We start from the raw sequence: 20,953 nt of genomic DNA on the forward strand, positions 1-20,953 counted from the left end.
TGATTTTACACTACTATTCACTGAACAATGTTTTATTCCACTGAGCTCCCGAGCTATTTTGAAGAAGCGACCTGGTTACACATGATAGCTGAACGAAGTGGCTTATCAGCATCATGTGGACAGTCATAGCAGTAGCCAAATACTATCTAAACGCGTGACCTTGATTCTAAATGTGGAGGGGAAAAACCGGAGGACCCGGAGGAAAAATCCACGCGACCACGTGGAGAGAGACACCGCAAACTCCGAATATACAGCAGCAGCAGCAGGCGTCAAGGTCGGGATCGAACCCACGACCTCCTGTATACCAAGCGAGGGAGTTAACATCTCTTAGGCACCGTGATGATGATGATGAGCGAGAGACAGAGACACGCAAACTCCGAATATACAGCAGCAGCAGCAGGCGTCATCGTCAGGATCGAACCCACGACCTCCTGCAGACCGGGCGCGGTAGTTAACATCTCCTAGGCACCATGATGATGATGATGAGAGAGAGAGAGAGACGCAAACTCCGAATATACAGCAGAAGGCGTCATTGTCGGCATCGAACCCACGACCTCCTGCGTACCAGGCGTTAACATTCCCCCCGCCCCCCTCCTTTCCTGAGTGTTGAGGTGCGAGCGTCACCACCGCACGGCCACCCACCACCATTGCGCACTAGAGAAAGGAGGAACAAAGCCGCCTCTTGACAGGAGGCTGACTCAGCTTGTGCCCGGCCCGGGGTTTGATGTTGCGGAGAGGTCACGGTGGGAGGAGCTCGTGGGCGTCATTAATCGGCTCTGGCTGCCGCGTCAGGGTCGTGGCGGCGAGTTAGTAATTATATTCGCTGGGTCTTCCGGTAAAGTCAAGTAGATCGGTTTCAAAGCGAAGAACAACAAATAAATAACGATTAAAAAAAAGGCACGGCGTTTCGATCGCGACACAAAGCGGCGATGGCGACCGCTTGCGTCGCCATCGAAACGTCCCCGTCCTTTTGTTTGTTATTTTCTTTGACTCCATCTACGTGACATTACCGAAAGGCCCGAAGAATGCGAATTCCTGAGTCAAGATTGAACAATCCCGGCGCGGATCTCGCCGCCTAATGGATTTCGCTCAGAAACTCTGGCGGGCAATCCTCTCGCTCGGTGAGCCGGGAAGAGCTCTCCGGAAACAACAACAACAACGACAACGAAAACAATTTTAATTCTAACGGCTCAGGCTCGCCGAGCCGTATAGCTTGATTAACAGAAGCGACCTGGCCCACGAATGACCGCTCAACCAAGTGCCTTATCACCGTGTGGGCATTGAGAGAAGTACGCCAAATTCTCTGAAATGCGTGACGTTGTTGCTTAATGCGGAGGGATCAAAAACCGGAGGGACTCGGGAAAAAAATCCACGCCACCACGGGGAGAGTGAGAGAACACGCCAACTCCAAACACACAGGCGTCAGGGTTGGGATCAAACCCACGATCTCCTGCACACCAGGCGAGGTAGTTAACATCTCGCCCGACGTTACTGCCGGGCGGAGATGCACCAACAAAGACAAAGCTCCCCGCCCTACCCCGCTCCGTGCAGCCTACGCAGGCTGTCGGGGCAAGTGCTTTTAAGCGAGCAGCTGTTAAGGCCGGCACCGCGCGCGGTGTGTAGACACCAGCACTGGGGAGACAAAGGCGGCCGGGCGTAGGGGTGCTACTCGCTAACAGTCTGTTCAAAGGCTATACGACGGGGGGGGGGGGGTGGTGGATCTTCGTCTTCGGATCAGCGGCCTGCTCGCCACGCTGAAATTTTGACAAGCTGGGCTTGATTAACGGCTTCGTGACTGCGAGCAGCGTGACTGGTTTCAACCAGGGCCGTCGTGAACCCCCAGGAGGGAAGTCGGAGAGACACCCCAACCGCAGGGCTCGAACCCAGAGTCTCAACCACGCTGGCTCACTTCTCTCTGACACGGCCATTATGTGAACCCCTGCGAGAGAGGGGAGACAGGACGAGCTGCACAAATCTCAACGATGCCGGACACTTGTTTCCGACACGGCCATGATGAACTCACCGATTTAGACACCCCTTGGTTTTATAACACCCAGAGACAAGGGTGTGAACCCAGCGCTCATGCAATGCTGGTGCAGGGTCTCTGACATGGCCATTATGAACCTGACATGAATATTGTAAACCGCCTAAGAGAGAGAGAGAGAGTGGGACAGCAAGGTCAAGATAACTCAAATGAAGGTTCTCAGTGGTGCTGGGACAGTATGTGACATGGCCATTATGAACCTGACATGGTGCGTGACGTTGATGCTTAATGCGGAGGGATCAAAAACCGGAGGGACTCGGAAAAAAAATCCACGCCACCACGGGGAGAGTGAGAGAACACGCCAACTCCAAACACACAGGCGTCAGGGTTGGGATCAAACCCACGATCTCCTGCATACCAGGCGAGGTAGTTAACATCTCGCCCGACGTTACTGCTGGGCGGAGATGCACCAACAAAGACAAAGCTCCCCGCCCTACCCCGCTCCGTGTAGACGACCCACTTCTGTCACGTAAGTCACGTGACATAGAGAGAGAGAGTGACCGAGCCTTGTCACGTAAGTCACGTGACATAGAGAGAGAGGGTGACCGAGCCTTGTCACGTAAGTCACGTGACGGAGAGAGAGAGAGAGTGACCGAGCCTTGTCACGTAAGTCACGTGCCAGAGAGAGAGAGTGACCAAAGCCTTGTCACGTAAGTCACGTGACAAAGAGAGAGTGAGTGACCGAGCCTTGTCACGTAAGTCACGTGACAGAGAGAGTGACCGAGCCTTGTTACGTAAGTCACGTGACAGAGAGAGTGACCGAGCCTTGTCACGTAAGTCACGTGACGGAGAGAGTGAGAGTGACCGAGCCTTGTCACGTAAGTCACGTGACGGAGAGAGAGAGAGTGACCGAGCCTTGTCACGTAAGTCACGTGGCTTGCGGGAGGCTTGAGCTGATTTAGACAGAGAGATCGAGAGAGAGAGAGAGCGAGAGCGAGAGAGAGAGACGGGCATTATAATAATAACTGTTCTCACTACCACCACCATGATCACTTCCACACCGACGCGTTACCTTGAGAGTGAGCTGTGTGGTCGCGTGCGCTGAGCGGCGTGCGCAGCCCGGCAGGTCGCTCTCGCGCACTCCCTCGAGCTCCCCTACTTCATGTCTCCTGTGGCAGCGGCGACGACGGCACCACCACCACCACCACCACCGAAGGGAAGGCAAAGGTCAAAGGTCAACCCACCGTAGCCTTCGGCGAAACCGTCGCGGTTGGGTAGGGGCGGCCGGTAGGGGCGGCACGGCACGGCAAAGGGGATAAACCGTGAATCTATGAACTATTGTTTTTTTTATTTTACTCGGAGGCACCAGGAGGAGGAAGCAAACAACTGGCGGGGCCCTGGCGGGGATTTGCACGCACGGTCATCGGTTCCTTAAGAAGCTCACGGCAGCACCTGGAGCGAAACGTCGGGCGTCGCGCGGTCACGGCACACGGGGCAGCTGAAGGCCCACCCACGCTGCCGTACGTTGGTGCTGCTGCTGCTGTGGCACCAATGGCCCCGCCGACACAGAAGCGAATCCCCGTGACTTCGTTAAGAAGGCCAAATCACTCGTTTTTTTCACTTTACCAGGTAAGGCACCCACCGAGCTACGCGGCTCTTTTCCAGAAGCGACCTGGCCACCACAAGCGATAGCTCAACGAAGTCGCTTATCGTCACGTGGAGGCAATGTACAGCGGCCAAATGCTGTAAACGTGCGGGTGTTGATTCTAAATGTGGAGGGAATGAACCCCGGAGACAAAGGAGACAAAGCCCACGCGGGCACGGGGAGAGAGACGCACACACCACGAATGTAGAGCGAGCGTCAGGGTCGGGGGTCGACCCCACGGACATCTCGGGATGCCGAGTCCGCCGAAGCAGTTGACGTCGTCGTCATCGTCACCGTCATCACCCCCAGCCCTCGTTCAAGGCTGAGTGGTCCGAGGTGACTCCCGCAAAGACGGTCCGATACGATTGCCAACACTCCCGATTGGGATCACGCATCACGGGCCAGCAATCATCATCGCCCCCCGAACCCCCTGCACCCCCCCCCCCCCCCACCAACTCCAGCCCCCTACTGGCAGACCAAATTCCCCCGTTTCGCAGGTCTGACTGAGGCCGCCGCAGTGGGTCGCCTCGTGCCGCAAAGGGGGACAGCTGCCGCTGGGGGTGCCCGTTTCGAGGCGGTGCGTTGAGATTGAGACACGATGTGGCAGCGCTCTGGGACGGCCCGGTGCCTAGGAGTGCGGCTCGCTCAACAAAGACACATCGAGCTATCGTGTAAGTCTCATTATTATTATTATCATTGGTTTAATACGTAGGCTTTTGAGACTCGAATTGTACATGTCGTGGGTTGACTCTTCAACACGCAACCGTTGTGCTGAACCAGTAACGAATTGGCACGTTTTTGCTTACCAATGGGCTGTGTCGGGTGGTGGCGGGGTTTAACGACACGTTTGTATTTACGCAGTCTAATCCAAGAAAACCCACCTCTGTTACGAATATTATTATTATTGTTGTTATTCACCGGCATCGTTTCAAGTAAGCTTCACTCTACTGATGAGACGCTGTGTGTTGAAACCTGGTCCACAGGAGCTTGCTCGCCTCGAAACAATGCCGATTAAATGTCGCACTCCCAGAAGGCCGTGCGAACACGGTTCATACGTGAGGGGGGGGGGGGGAGACACAAAGTCTGCCTGTCTCTTTTGTTATTCACATTCTCAACAACAACAACGACAACAACGCTTTTAGGTTATTTTGAATTGCCACCACCACCACCACCATCATCATCATCACTATGGACAGGTCGATTGTATGCATGCAAGTTGAACCTCCTTCCGCAACGTACGTCGCCAACCGTGCTAACTTGGGGGTGCGATCGCCAACGTCCGGGAATCGAAGCCTCGCGCCAAAAGTAGGCGCACGGAGTTGCCAGTTGGACGACCAGGCCCCGGCAAAAAAATTCCCTCGCACCTCCCAAGCGTGGAGCTCGCCGGCCAATCCCCCAGTACGCATTCCACGCACAAAATTGCCCGCGATGGCATCTTTCATTTGGCCGCGCCGCTCTCCGCGCAGCGCGGATCCACAACAGGGGGATAAGCCCGCAATGTGCTCGCCCTGAGAATTATTTTCAGCAGTTATTTTATTAATTAGCTTAGCGATTCAAGCTCAATAAAACAAAAAACATTAATTACTTTGTAATTTCTTTGTTAATAATTGTTGCAAAGGGTTTTTATTTATTTTATTATACGAGGGTTCCTTTATTAATTATTTACCCCCCCCCCCTCCCCCACCTCTCTTCCCTCGTCGGAATTTTTGTTATCTTGCCACAGGCCTACGCTTACATTCACCCTTTCAACGATTTCCAAAGCTCGCTCGGAATGTTTAGGGGCCAATTTATTCGCGGCTGTAGCCGAAGTATTTGAGATATTTGAGATATTTTCTTTTGGTACGAATTTATCGATGTAGGCTCGCTAATTCTTATTTTTTCCCCCCCCACGTAACAATTTAATGGTTCGCGGGTGCGTCTTGGCTTGTCGGCGGTCGCCCCTGACCTCACCGTCGGTTCGTCGACGATTCATCGATCGATTCTCAATGCGATGGATCTATGTCTCCCGCACGTGACGCATTGAGCCACTTGCGTAATAGCCGAAAGGTTCTTCTTCTTCTTCTTCTTCGTCTTCTTCTTCTTCTTCTGTCGCCTGATGAGGCCGGTTGTAATTACCGGCGAAACGTCATTTTGTAATTGTCGCGGGTTTACTCTCAGACACTCAATGATGGTGTGCTGAACTGGTAACTAATTGTCGTGCTTTGTTTTTACGTCACAAAGCAAACTACTTGGCTGTGTCGAGTTGGTGGCGGGGTTTAACGACGCATTCATAGTCACGAGATCTAATCCAGCAAAAAAAAATGAACCTCTATGATGGATCATCATCATCATTATCATCGTCGTTGTTGTTGTTTGCCCGGCGAAAGCCCTCGCCGAGTCTCAAGGCCCCGTCTTCAGGAGGGTCCTGCCAGGTTAAACAACCACATCCTCATTCGAGACCCGAACATCATCACAACACCTCCTCCTCCCTCCCTTCTCATCCCCCCCCACCTCCTTCTCCTCCACCTCTTCCACCTCCTCCTTCCCCGCCCTCCCCCTCCTCCACCTCCTCCTCGAAGGCACTGGCGGCGTGACCATCAACCGCGTCACGACATCGTACGCAGGCCGCTGCCTCTGCGCCACAACCTCCTTCGTGAACGTAAACTTCAATACGCAAGCCGGAGAGGTGCGATTTGTGCTCACGCCAAGGTACGCTGTGAACCCATTTAGTAAACCCATAGAGGCGCATAGAGCTATGTAGACTCACGGATAAACATAGAGCCTCGCAGATATACATGGAGACTCACAGAGACCCATAGGGATACACAGAGACTCATAGACATATATTAAAGACAAGCCGCAGCAGTGCCAATGTGGGCCGTGCAACCCGAGCTATGGACCCGCACAGTAAACCCAACGTGGTCTGCGCTCCATCAACGGAGAAAGAGGAGGAACAGCGACACGGCACGAAATCCCTCTCTCCGCTGAAGCTGTCTCGTCGTGGCCAGCAGCAGCAAGCAGGACCTCGACATTGGCATCGAGCTCCTCAATGTGTTGCCAGATACAATGCAGGTGAACGTGGATGATATAATCGCAGAATAAAACAGCGAGACGGAAAGCAACTGAGAGAGAGAGAGAGACAGAGAGAGAGACAGAGGGCCTGATAAGAAATACAAACACAGGGCAACAGAGACATAGACGCATACACGGATGGGCAGAGATTTAGAAGAAAGATGCAGAGGCAGGCAACCAGACAGGCAAACTGGAAGGCAGACAAGCAGGCAACGAGGCAGACAGGCAGGCAGGCAGTCAGACAGGCAAACTGGAAGGCAGACAAGCAGGCAACGAGGCAGACAGGCAGCCAGACAGGCATGTAGGCAGTCAGACTGGCAAACTGGAAGGCAGACAAGCAGGCAACGAGGCAGACAGGCAGGCAGGCAGTCAGACAGGCAAACTGAAAGGCAGACGAGCAGGCAACAAGGCAGACAGGCAGGCAGGCAGCCAGACAGGCAAACTGGAAGGCAGACAAACAGGCAGGCAGCCAGGTAGACAAGCAGAGATAGACAGCAGACAGGCAGGCAGCCAGAATCAATGGGGCTGTGCATCCTCACCCCGAGTCTCGACCGCGCTCGCCTACCGCTCCAATCCGGTGGCGCTATTAGATATGCGCATAGTAATGAGCGAGAGCGGCTAACGGGGCAAGTGATGGTGGCGGAAAGGTGCGGTTTGGGCTGTGGTCATTTATCAAGTTGGGCTGGACCAGAGGGACGGAGGAGGCGGTCGCGCTGGGAGGAGAAGGGACCCCTCTGGCCGTGGATGTTCCATCCCCTCCCCCCCATTTACCAGGGCAACCTCTGGTCACGTGCGAAGAGATCCGATTGAAGAACATCTATAATTATAATCGATAATAGCGGGCGGGGGGGGGGGGTTGGGTTGGATTGCGTGAATATGAGTGTCAGTTTAACACATACGCTTTCATGACCAATATTAACCATAAGATGTTTCTGGGTTAGATCGCATGAATGTAATTGCTTCGTTAGACCCAGCACCACCCGACCGGGGCCGATCATTAACATTTGCCACGTAAACAAAACGTGCCAATTTAGTTAATAGTTCAGCACACCGGTCGTGTGTTGGAGAGTAAACCCACAACATTTACAACTCAATTACGACGTTTGGCCGGTTATTACAACCAGCATCATCAGGTGACAGCCAGAGTTGTGGAGAAATCCCTGCTCCTGTTTATGTCTTAGATGGAGGGGGTAAGTGGGATGTCGTCACTGTGAACCTATCAGAGGGGGGGGTGTTAATCCAATCGTGTAAGTTACAATGGACAACCTATTATTAGTTGGGTTATTCACATCGATTACCGGTTTTGCTGCACATATCCAACTGTCTAACGACAAACAGACAGCCATCCGTTTGTGTGCCCACGCAGTTTCTGTTTGGCCGGAAAGATGGGACTAACCGGGCACAGCACGGACTGGTAGTGGGATGGACTGATGCGGTACAGGAGGATGTGGAACTGATTAGACTTGCCGACGACTGGTACCAGCGGTGTCAAGATCGGCCTCTGTGGAGGAGGCTCGTGAAGGACGCTGCTGCTGGGCAGTTGGAGGCGGTCGCCCTCCAGCAACGACGGAGGGCGGAGGAGCGACGCTCACAACGACGAGCCGAGCGCCGGGCGGATAAAACACAGCAAAGTTGGCACAGTGGGGAGCACAGGCGATGCGGATCGGTCAACCCGTGGCACCTTGGTCTGTCCAGTGACCTCCTGCCAGCAGCGGTCCCTCGAAACTTCACGCAGCAGCATCAAAAGCGCGCCCAGCCTGGCACAGGCGCCGTGGTGACGTCACTGGCGAACGGCGGGTTGTTGTTCTTCGTGTGGGCGGTCAGCAAGCGGCAATTACGACCCGAATCCAATCGATCGATCGATCGATCCAAATTTGGCGTGCCAATATCGCCCCCAACCAAAGCGTGCGACGCAGCGGGACGGGGGACAGCGGGGGGGGGACACGGAGCAACAACGCGGACGGGGGACAAGCAACCCGCCGTGACCTCGGCGGCTGACGCCGACTCCGCGGAGAGTGAGCCGCAGCTGCACGCTGTGCTGTGGCGAGTGGTAAATACAAGTCTAAGTGCTTCGATTCCCACTCAAGACCCAAAAACCATTGCCAAATATTTAAACTCGGAATGAACAACAAAAAAAAAAAAACCACGATCATTTATTTTCAGAAGCTGCCTGGCCACCAACAAACGATAGCCCAACAAAGCGGCGCATCGTCACCGCGTGGAAGTGTATGGCGAGTAGCCAAACACTCTAAACGCGTGACGTTGATTTTAAACGTGGAGGAAAAGAACCAGAGGACCCGGAGAAAAATCCACGCCACCACGGGGCGAGAGAGACACGCAAACTCAAAATATACAGCAGCAGCAACAGCAGGCGTCAAGGTCGGGATCGAACCCACGACCTGCTGTATACCGGGTGAGGTAGTTAACATCTCACACCGTGGCACCATATTCAATAATATTTAAATGTTTTAACCGGTGCTACTTCGGACAGGCTACCTAGGAGAGGCCCAGAACCAGCTCAGGTATCTCTCGTACCTGATGTTAGCCTTGGCCGCCGGGAAGTGACCTCGGGCCACTGAGTACGTAGTGCAGTGTGCTAACCGCTGCACCGCCGCTCTCCCATGCACAAAAATAAACACAATATCCCCCGTATAGCCTTTAACAGACTGTTGGGGCAAGTGCCGTGAGCCAACACCTATGAAGGCCGGCACGACACACGAGGGGGTGGGTGGCCAGCACCACGCCCGGCCGCCTTTGTCTCCCCAGTGGCGATGTTTACACACTGCACGAGGCTGAGTCCACCTAGGGGAGGCCCAGAAACGGTTCAGATAATTGTCAATGGTATCGGCCGGGAGCGGCAATCGAACGGAGAGTCGCCGGGTTCGTAGTGCGGAGCGCTAACCGCTACGCCGCCGCTCCCTGTACACAAAAACACGCACACACCCTGAGACGCACACACACACACACACTCTGATACATTCACACACACGTACATATTATTTTACAAGGTAACGCCTTGGGGACACTGATGATGAGTGACACGCCGGCATTTGGCCGCACAATGGAATCTACACTTGCCCCCGCGAAGACCCCTTCAGGGTATCGTTCCCAACTTGGCGAGGGTCCTCGATGACAGAAGTGACGGACGTCAGGGGAACCCGGCTGGCTCAGAGGTCAGAAGGTTCAAATCCAGGTCCTCAAGGGTGGTGAGTTGACAGTCTCAACCGGGGTCACCAATGACCAGATTTACAGACCTGTAGACTCAGCATGTGATCCATGGGCCCACAAAGGGAGCCATAGACTCTCACACACACACTGGGTTGTGATTAAGCCTGGTCAAGCCTAGCGAATTGATGGTCTCAACTCAGTCACCAATGACGGATATAGAGACTTATCGACTCAGCATGTGACCCCATAGACCCACAAAGAGAGCCACAGACTCGACGTGTGACCCACAGACCCACGTACAGACCCACGTACTCACTCACACACACACACCGGGTTGTGACCAAGCCAATTCCTGAAGCGCAGTGAGTTGATGGTCTCCGATCAGCACGGCCGGCTTACGTGCGGCGCGAAAGAAGTTCAAAGCACGTGCGCACGTCTCAGCCCGGCCACCTAAGACCTGCACGGTACTTCACTCGGCCAATGTCCACCTGCGGTGTGACGAGATGCATTGCCAGGCGAGGCGGCGGCAGTGAGCGTGACATGGGACGGGAAGCGGACACGAGCCAACCAGGGCGGGCTGCCTTCCTGGTTTTGGGTCACGTGCCCCCACTTATAGGTTCGTAAGTCGAGTCCAGAGAAATAGGGGTAAAGAGACGAGAGGGGGAGGGGGGTGGGTAATGAGAATAGAGAGATAGGGGTAATGAAGAGAGAGAGATATGTAGGGGTAATGAGATAAAGAGATAGGGGTAACGAGTTTAGAGAGATAGGGGTAACGAGGAGAGAGATAGGGGTAACGAGGAGAGAGAGATAGGGGTAACGAGGAGAGAGAGATAGGGGTAATGAGAAGAGAGAGATAGGGGTAATGAGAAGAGAGAGATAGGGGTAATGAGAAGAGAGAGATAGGGGTAATGAGAAGAAAGAGCGGTAACAAGATTTGAGAGAGGGGTAACAAGACTGGAGAGATAGGGGCAGTGGCTGATATCACCATCATCACCACCATCACCACCATCATCATCATCATCGCCATCATCACCACCATCATCACCACCATTATCACCACCACCATCATCATCACCACCATCATCGCCAACACCACCATCATCGCCATTATCACCACCACCACCATCATCATCACCATCACCACCACCATCATTACCACCATCATTATCATCACCATTACCATCATCACCACCATCACCATCACCACCATCATCATCACCAACACCATCATCATCACCATCACCACCACCATCACCACCACCATCACCACCATCATCACCAACACCATCATCACCACCATCATCATCATCACCATTACCACCATCATCATCATCACCACCATCATCACCAACACCATCACCATCATCGCCTCACGTGGAAGCTTATAGCAGGGGCCACATAACGTAAACGCGCGTTGTTCATTCTCGACGTGGAGGAGGAGCACGTGGAACGACCCACACGACCACCACGGGCGGAGACGCACAAAGAGAACACGCGGACTCCGAATACGCAACGGCAAGAGGCGTCGCCGGGGTCCGGCGTCGAACCGACGTGGCTCCTGCTACGTTGCCGAGGAGACGTCTCCCTCGCGTGCTACGCTGCGTAGCAGGCGAGGGAGACGGCGTCTCCTCGGCAGGAGACGCCGTCTCCTCGGCAGCGTAGCAGGCGAGGGAGACGGCGTCTCCTCGGCAGGAGACCCCGTCTCCTCGGCAGTGTAGCAGGCGAGGAGACGGCGTCTACCTCGCCTGCTACACTGCGTAGCAGGCGAGGAGACGGCGTGTCCTCGGCAGAGCGGCGCCCACGAGAGTGGGAGGGAGAAGAGCGTTGGGGCGCTCGTCGGGTGGACATCTGGCCGCTATCACGCGGCGTGTTCGACGCTCCCCTCTCTCTCTTTCTCTCTCTCGCAAATTAGCTCTCGCTTACTCGGGACGGATTACTCGCGACGTCCCTGCACGACGTCCCCGCACGACGTGGGAGCAGGGGCGGTCGGAACAGGCGGTGGGAACCGGTGCCCCCGTCGGGGAATTGAATCCAGGTCACTCCCCCCCCCCCCCGTAGCAGCTTTGTCACCTTGCGCACCGCCCGCGGATGCATCAACGCGCTTGTGCACACGTGTGCGTCGCGCGCTGGCACACACGTGTGCGTTTGTACACACGTGTGTGTCGCGCGCTGGCACGACAAAGCGGAACAAAACATTAAGACTACCCCCCCCCCATCCCCCGATGCCAAAACTAAAAAAGTGCGGATTGCAACATTTAACAACAACAACAACAAAAATCTATCAAACGTTTGCGCTTCGTTGTCTGTGTGCCGGCGAATAATACTGATTAAAAAAAAACAAATTACAATTCTTTTCTGCAATTTTTGTAAACGTAAATATGCACAGAGGGATGTGGTTCAGGTCTCACCGACGGTGGCATTTTACCGGCACGAGGAGCGACGGTGCCGTGCGTCGTCGCAGCAGCCGCCGCCGCAAGGCAATCTCACGCCGTTCGCCGTTCAATAACACACGAGTGCGGGTGGGGGGGGTAGAGGGAGCTGGGGAGGAAGGAGGAGCCGTGCCTCACAATCGCTTTGTGATCATGCCCCAAAACAGCGTTCGTCCCCTGTTACGCTTTGGTGGCCTGTGGCCAATATCGTGCGTGCGGGGAGCGGTGGTGTAGGAGCGGTGGTGTAGGAGCGGTGGTGTAGGAGCGGTGGTGTAGGAGCGGTGGTGTAGGAGCGGTGGTGTAGGAGCGGTGGTGTAGCAGCGGTGGTGTAGCAGCGGTGGTGTAGGAGCGGTGGTGTAGGAGCGGTGGTGTAGGAGCGGTGGTGTAGGAGCGGTGGTGTAGGAGCGGTGGTGTAGGAGCGGTGGTGTAGGAGCGGTGGTGTAGGAGCGGTGGTGTAGGAGCGGTGGTGTAGGAGCGGTGAGCGCTACGCTGCGCTAGGAAACCCCGGCGGCCTGAGTTCGATTCCCGCTCACGGCCACCGAAATCGGTAACGATTATCTGAAACGGTTCTGGGCCTCCCCGAGGTTGACTCAGCCTCAAATGAGTACCTGGGTGCGGTGTGCAAACATCGACCACTGGGGAGACAAAGGCGGCCGGGCGTGGTGCTGGACACCAACCCCCTCGTGCGCCGTGCCGGCCTTCATAGGTGCCCGCTAACGGCGCTTGCCCCAACGGTCTTGTTAACCCAGCACCTGGGTTAGGAGTCAAACCCCGGGCCCTCTTGCTGCGAAGCGCGTCAGTGCCACCACGTGACAAACTAACGCGACACGAACGCAAAAACGAACCCCCTCATCCTCGACTCGTCTTTAACCTCTCTCGCCGTCACGACGTGCGGGGCGTCGCTCGCACGCGCTCGGAGCTTCGACGCGCGGACTGCAACGTCGGACGTCGTGCCCAACGACAACAAATAAAACGACGATGACGACGACAACAACAACAACAACACGCCGCACCCCGCCAAGACCCGTCGGAGATCCAACGCCGCGAGTTTCTTAAATCCGCCCCCACCCCCCCCCCCCCTCTTTCACCACCACCGGCCCCCCAACCAGGAGAGGTAGTTAACATCTCTTAGGCACCGTGATGATGATGAGAGAGAGAGAGACACGCAAATTCCAAATATACAGCAGCAGCAGCAGGCGTCCGGGTCGGGATGGAGCCCACAACCTCCTGTGTACCAGGCGAGAGAGTTAACATCTCTTATGCACCGTGATGATGATGATGAGAGAGAGAGACAAGCAAACTCCAAATATACAGCAGCAGGCTTCAGGGGCGGGGTCGAACCCACGAACCTCCTGTGTACCTGGCGAGGTAGTTAACATCTCTCAGCCACCGCAGCCCCTATGTATTGTTCCCCTAAATCTCGGTGCCCCCTTGAGCTACTCAGGGCGGGGGGGGGGGGGGGCGTGGGCCCTAAGCTTTTGCTGTTGTCTGATCAGCCCCCCGCGCTGTCCCGCCCCCACCCCCCGAGTGCCACGCACCGGCGATGGCGACAACGGTGAATGGAGTCGATGACGCGGGCCTGCAGCGACAGCGATTCATCGACACCACCAAAAGAGACAAAGATCCCCCGTGTAGCCTCAACAGACTGTTGGGGCAAGTGCTGCTAGCGAGCGCCAACGAAGGCAGGCACGGCACACGACCGGGGTGTGGGTGGCCAGCACCACGCCCGGCCGCCTTTGTCTCCCCCAGTGGCGACGTTTTACGCAACGCGCCGGGTACTCGTTTGAGGCCGAGTCCACCTAAGGGAGGCCCAGGAGCGGTTCAGACAACCGTTGCCGGTGTTGGTGGCCGCGAGCTGGGAATGGAACTCGGGACGCCGGGTTCGCGAACTGCTGCGCCACCGTTCCCCACGTGAACGCCACCTCCACGCACACACGCGCACACACACACACACACGCACACACACACGCACACACACGCACACACACACGCACGCACGCACACACGCACACACGCACGCACGCACACACACACGCACGCACACACACACGCACACACTCACACGCACACACACACGCACACACACACACACGCACGCACACACGCACGCACGCACGCACACACACACGCACGCACACACACACGCACACACGCACGCACGCACGCACACACACACGCACGCACACGCACACGCACACACACACGCACACACGCACACACGCACGCACACACACACACACGCACACACGCACACACACACACACGCACACACACACACGCACACACACGCACACACACGCACACACACACGCACACACACCTACCCACAGCCACTCCCCGCGCGCCACACCAGCACCGTGCGTTTGACGGACACGGGCGCTGCTGATGAGCACAGACCAAGTGCTCTGCTGCTCGTGACAAGGGGCCATCTGGCGCCGTGCCTCATCTTTGATGATGATGATGGGGGAGGGGGAATGGATGTAGGGCAGAGGGAATTGATTATGGATTTTTTTTTCACGAGAAGGTTAATTAGTGTGGTGGTGGCGGTGGTGCACGGTGGTGGTGGTGGTGGTGTTCGCGGTTAGCGCCGTGCTGCGCTTTGAACCCCGGCGACCCGAATTCGATTCCCGCTCACGGGCACCAAACACCGGTGACGATTCTCTGAACAGGTCCCTGGGATTCCCCCTAGGTCGACTCGGCCTCAAATGAGCACCCGGCGCGGTGTGTGAACAAAGTCATCACGACACCGGGGAGACAAAGGCAGCCGGGCGTGGTGTTGAAGCAGCGCCCACCGCCCTCGTGTTGACCTTTCACAGGTGCTGCTCACGCACAGCATGTGCCCCAACAGTCTGTTACAGGCTACACGGGGGAAGGAGGGAAAAGGGGGGGGGGGATGTTTGTCTTTGATGATGGGGGTGGTAGTGGATGGAGTGGGGTTGGATGGGTGAAGTGTGGGGAGAAGGGAGGGGGGCGGGGCCTTGCCTCTGGGCACTGCGCTGCCACGCAGCATTCTCGTTGCTACTCAATTCACATCCATGTCGAGTCCTTGCGTATTCCATCTGGCAGTTCACCAGCAATTGATTCAAGCGAGCCTGACTTCTGTGTGCGTGTGGCCACCCCCAACTCTGAATCCCTTCCCCTCTCATCTCTCTCTCATGTCTCTCTATCATCTCTCTCATCTATCTATCATCTCTCTATCATCTCTCTCTCTCTCATCTCTGTCATCTCTCTCTCTCTTATCTCTCTCAAGTCTCTCTCATATCTCTCTCATCTATCTATCATCTCTCTATCATCTCTCTCTCTCATCTCTCATCTCTGTCATCTCTCTCATCTCTCTCTCTCTCTCATCTCTCTCAAGTCTCTCTCATATCTCTCTCATCTATCTAGCATCTCTCTCATCTCTGTCATCTCTGTCATCTCTGTCATCTCTCTCATCTCTCTCATATCTCTCTCGTCTCTCTCTCGTCTCTCTCATGTCTCTCTCAAGTCTCTCTCATCTCTCTGTCATCTCTCATCTATCTATCTATCTATCATCTCTCTGTCATCTCTCTCTATCATCTCTCTCATCTCTCTCTCATCTCTCTCATCTCTCTCTCATCTCTCTCTCATCTCTGTCATCTCTGTCATCTCTGTCATCTCTCTCATCTCTCTCATATCTCTCTCATATCTCTCTCATATCTCTCTAATCTTTCTCATCTCTCTGTCATCTCTCTGTCATCTCTCTGTCATCTCTCTGTCATCTCTCTGTCATCTCTCTGTCATCTCTCTGTCATCTCTCTGTCATGTCTCTGTCATGTCTCTCTCATGTCTCTCTCATGTCTCTCTCATGTCTCTCTCATCTCTCTCTCTCATCTCTCTCTCTCATCTCTCTCTCATCTCTCTCTCATCTCTCTCTCATCTCTCATCTATCTATCATCCCTCTGTCATCTCTCTCTGGCATCTCTCTCTATCATCTCTCTCATCTCTCTCATCTCTCTATCATCTCTCTCATCTCTCTCTCATCTCTCTCTCATCTCTCTCTCATCTCTCCCTATCATCTCTCTCATCTCTCTCTATCATCTCTCTATCATCTCTCTCTAATCTCTCTCATCTCTCTCTCTATCATCTCTCTCACTCTCATCTCTCTCTAATCTCTATCATCTCTCTATCATCTCTCTCAACTCTCTAATCTATCTATCATCTCTCTATCATCTCTCTATCATCTTTCTATCAACTCTCTCTCAACTCTCTCATCTCTCTCATCTCTCTCATCTCTCTCATCTCTCTCTTATCTCTCTCTTATCTCTCTCATCTCTCTGTCATCTCTCTATCATCTCTCTCATCTCTCTATCATCTCTCTATCATATCTCTCTCATCTCTCTATCATCTCTCTGTCATCTTTCTCTAATATCTCTCTAATCTCTCTCATCTCTCTATCATCTCTCAGTCAGCCCAAGCCTCCACATTCGCATGATCCGGCCCGAGTCCATCCATCATTCACAGCATCAACAAAAACTCAGAGGCGTCCGTCAGTCCATAACACTCACTCACTCACTTATCTAATAAACAAAACCTATATATACCATGCAAAATATATCTTTAAAATGCGTATAAAACAGGTGACGTTTCGGGCAATAGCCCTTCTTCATTACCACATCAATAATTGTTTTTTTTTTAAATTAATTAAATACCTTTACCATCAGAGTCACCGCCAGGGGGAGGTCAGTCCCAAGGCAACTGAGGGACAGTGGCACTGAAGCTGCTGATGATGCTGATGGTGCTGATGCTGTTGATACTGCTGTTAATAATGGTGCTGATGATGCTGCTAATGATGATGCTGCTGCTGCCGATGATGCTGCCGTTGATAATAGTGCTGATGATGGTGCTGATGGTGCTGATGGTGCTGATGATGATGCTGTTGATGCTGCTCTTAATAATGTGCTGATGATGCTGCTAATGATGATGCTGCTGCCGATGCTGCTGCCGTTGATGATGGTGCTGATGATGGTTCTGAAGCTGCTGATGATGCTGCTGTTAATAATGGTGCTGATGATGCTGCTAATGATGGTGCTGATGATGGTGCTGATGGTGCTGATGATGATGCTGCTGATGCTGCTCTTAATAATGGTGCTGATGATGCTGCTAATGATGATGCTGATGATGCTGCTGCCGATGATGATGGTGCTGATGATGGTGCTGAAGCTGCTGATGATGATGCTGTTGATGCTGCTGTTAATAATGGTGCTGATGATGCTGCTAATGATGATGCTGATGATGCTGCTGCAGCCGATGCTGCCGATGATGCTGCCGTTGATGATGGTGCTGATGATGGTGCTCATGGTGCTGATGATGATGCTGTTGATTCTGCTGTTAATAATGGTGCTGATGATGTTGCTAATGATGATGCTGATGATGCTGCTGCCGACGATGCTGCCGTTGATGATGGTGCTGATGATGGTGCTGATGGTGCTGATGAAGATGCTGTTGATGCTGCTCTTAATAATGGTGCTGATGATGCTGCTAATAATGATGCTGCTGCTGCTGCCGCCGTTGATGATGGTGCTGATGATGCTGCTGCCGATGATAATGATGCTGCTGCTGTTGTTGATGGTGCAGATGCTGCTGCTGATGCTGCTGTTGATGATGGTGCTGCTGATGCTGCTGCTGATGCTACCGATGATGCTGCCGATGATGATGCTGCTGCTGCTGCATATGATGATGCTGCTGGTGTTGTTGCTGCTGATGATGTAAACACACGTTTCTTTATTCAAGTGTCGGATTCGTTTTTAATGCGTTACAGCCCGGGGTATAGGCTATTGATGGGCCCCAGCAAAAATATAATAACTGATATTTATACACACACACACACACGCAGCTTCATCACAACACCACAGTACCGTGGGGCTCTGATAAATCCAATGGTGCCTTGTGGGAATGAGGGCCACAACGTCACCGTGTGTGTGAGAGAGTGTGTGTGAGAGTGTGTGAGTGTGTGTGTCAGAGTGTGTGTGAGAGTGTGTGTGAGAGTGTGTGAGTGTGTGTGAGAGTGTGTGTGTGTCAGAGTGTGTGAGTGTGTGAGAGAGTGTGTGAGTGTGTGTGTCAGAGTGTATGAGTGTGTGTGTGAGAGTGTGAGAGTGTGTGTGTGTCAGAGTGTGTGAGTGTGTGAGAGAGTGTGTGAGTGTGTGTGTCAGAGTGTGTGAGTGTGTGAGAGAGTGTGTCTGTGTGTGAGAGAGTGTGTGAGTGTGTGTGTGTCAGAGTGTGTGAGAGTGTGTGCGTATGTGTGTGAGTGTGTGTGTGTGTGTCAGAGTGTGTGAGAGTGTGTGTGAGAGTGTGTGAGGGTGTGTGTGAGAGTGTGTGTGTGTGAGAGAGTGTGTGAGTGTGTGTGTCAGAGTGTGTGAGTGTGTGTGTGAGAGTGTGAGTGTGAGAGTGTGTGTCAGAGTGTGAGAGTGTGTGTGAGAGTGTGAGTGTGAGAGTGTGTGTGAGAGTGTGTGTGTGTGAGAGAGTGTGTGAGTGTGTGTGTGAGAGTGTGTGAGTGTGTGTGTGAGAGTGTGTGTGAGAGTGTGTGTCAGAGTGTGAGAGTGTGTGTGAGAGTGTGTGTGTGTGTGTGAGAGTGTGTGAGTGTGTGTGTCAGAGTGTGTGAGTGTGTGTGAGTGTGTGTGAGAGTGTGTGAGAGTGTGTGTGAGAGTGTGTGTGAGAGTGTGTGTGTGTGAGAGAGTGTGTGAGTGTGTGTGTGTCAGAGTGTGTGTGAGTGTGTGAGTGTGTGTGTGAGAGTGTGTGTCAGAGTGTGAGAGTGTGTGTGAGAGTGTGTGTGTGTGTGTGAGAGTGTGTGAGTGTGTGTGTCAGAGTGTGTGAGTGTGTGTGAGTGTGTGAGAGTGTGTGAGTGTGTGAGAGTATGTGTGAGTGTGTGTGTCAGAGTGTGAGAGTGTGTGTGAGTGTGTGAGAGTGTGTGTCAGAGTGTGCGAGAGTGTGTGAGAGTGTGAGTGTGTGTGAGAGTGTGTGAGAGAGTGTGAGAGTGTGTGAGAGTGTGAGTGTGTGTCAGAGTGTGTGTGAGAGTGTGTGAGAGTGTGTGAGAGTGTGTCAGAGTGTGAGAGTGTGTGAGTGTGTGTGTGAGTGTGTGTGAGAGTGTGTGAGTGTGTGTGTGAGTGTGTGTGAGAGTGTGTGAGAGTGTGAGTGTGAGTGTGTGAGTGTGTGTGAGTGTGTGTGAGTGTGTGTGAGAGTGTGTGAGAGTGTGTGTGAGTGTGTGTGAGAGTGTGTGAGTGTGTGTGTGAGTGTGTGAGAGTGTGTGAGTGTGTGTGAGAGTGTGTGAGAGTGTGTGAGAGTGTGTGTGAGTGTGTGTGAGAGTGTGTGTGAGTGTGTGTGAGAGTGTGCGAGTGTGTGAGAGTGTGTGCGAGTGTGTGAGAGTGTGTGAGAGTGTGTGTGAGTGTGTGAGAGTGTGTGAGTGTGTGTGAGAGTGTGTGAGTGTGTGAGTGTGTGTGTGAGTGTGTGAGAGTGTGTGAGAGTGTGTGAGTGTGTGTGAGAGTGTGTGAGTGTGTGTGAGAGTGTGAGAGTGTGCGAGTGTGTGAGAGTGTGTGAGAGTGTGTGAGAGTGTGAGTGCGTGTGTGAGTGTGTGTGAGAGTGTGTGAGTGTGTGTGAGTGTGTGTGAGAGTGTGTGTGAGTGTGTGTGAGAGTGTGTGAGTGTGTGTGTGTGAGTGTGTGAGAGTGTGTGAGTGTGTGTGAGAGTGTGTGAGAGTATGTGAGAGTGTGTGTGAGTGTGTGTGAGAGTGTGTGAGTGTGTGTGTGAGTGTGTGAGAGTCTGTGAGAGTGTGTCAGAGTGTGTGTGAGTGTGTGAGTGTGTGTGAGAGTGTGTGAGTGTGTGTGTGAGTGTGTGAGAGTGTGTGTGAGAGTGTGTGCGAGTGTGTGAGAGTGTGTGCGAGTGTGTGAAAGTGTGTGAGAGTGTGTGTGAGTGTGTGAGAGTGTGTGAGTGTGTATGAGAGTGTGTGAGTGTGTGTGAGTGTGTGTGTGAGTGTGTGAGAGTGTGAGTCTGTGTGTGAGAGTGTGTGAGTGTGTGTGAGAGTGTGAGTGTGTGAGAGTGTGAGAGTGTGTGTGAGAGTGTGTGAGTGTGAGAGTGTGTGTGAGTGTGTGAGTGTGTGTGAGAGTGTGTGAGAGTGTGTGTGAGTGTGTGTGAGAGTGTGTGAGAGTGTGTGAGTGTGTGTGGGGAGCGGTAGTGTCGCGGTAAGCGCGCTGCGCTATGAAACCAGCGACCCGAGTTCGATTCCGGCTCACGGCCAACACCATCGGTGACGATTATCCGAACCGGTCCTGGGCCTCCGCTAGGTCGACTCAGCCTCAAATAAGCAAATGGTGCGGTGTGTCAACATCGCCACTGGGGAGACAAAGGCGGTCGGGCGTTAAGGATATACGGGGGATCTTTGTATTGTGTGCGTGAGTGCGCGTGCGTGTGTGAGTGTGTGTGAGTGTGTGAGTGCGTGTGAGTGTGTGAGTGTGTGAGTGAGTGTGTGAGTGCGTGTGAGTGTGTGAGTGTGTGAGTGCGTGTGAGTGTGTGAGTGCGTGTGAGTGTGTGAGTGCGTGTGAGTGCGTGAGTGTGTGAGTGTGTGAGAGTGTGTCAGTGTGTGTGAGAGTGTGTCAGTGTGTGTGAGTGTGTGTCAGTGTGTGTGAGTGTGTGTGAGTGTGTGAGAGAGTGTGTGTGAGTGTGTGAGA

The 20,953-nt window shown here is 53.6% G+C and overlaps 1 long non-coding RNA gene across 3 annotated transcripts in view; it reads right to left on the reverse strand.

Moving 5' to 3' along the window:
- Positions 1-13,279, reverse strand: part of LOC142923472 (uncharacterized) — a 33,641-nt gene extending 20,362 nt beyond the window's left edge. The window contains exons 1-2 of one of the 3 annotated variants that reach the window (XR_012940778.1): positions 12,257-13,279; positions 3,057-3,153 (exon numbers count right to left, since the gene is read on the reverse strand). This is a non-coding gene — a long non-coding RNA (uncharacterized LOC142923472). The remainder of the gene's footprint in view (positions 1-3,056; positions 3,154-12,256) is intronic. The other 2 variants (XR_012940777.1, XR_012940776.1) reach the window with 2 other exon arrangements.
- Positions 13,280-20,953: the final 7,674 nt, after the last annotated feature.

The sequence above is a fragment of the Petromyzon marinus genome, unplaced genomic scaffold (genome assembly GCF_048934315.1).
Source record: "Petromyzon marinus isolate PM22_M1 ecotype Great Lakes invasive population unplaced genomic scaffold, UKy_Petmar_22M1.pri1.0 PM_Scaffold_544, whole genome shotgun sequence".
Classification (NCBI taxonomy): Eukaryota; Metazoa; Chordata; class Hyperoartia; order Petromyzontiformes; family Petromyzontidae; genus Petromyzon; species Petromyzon marinus.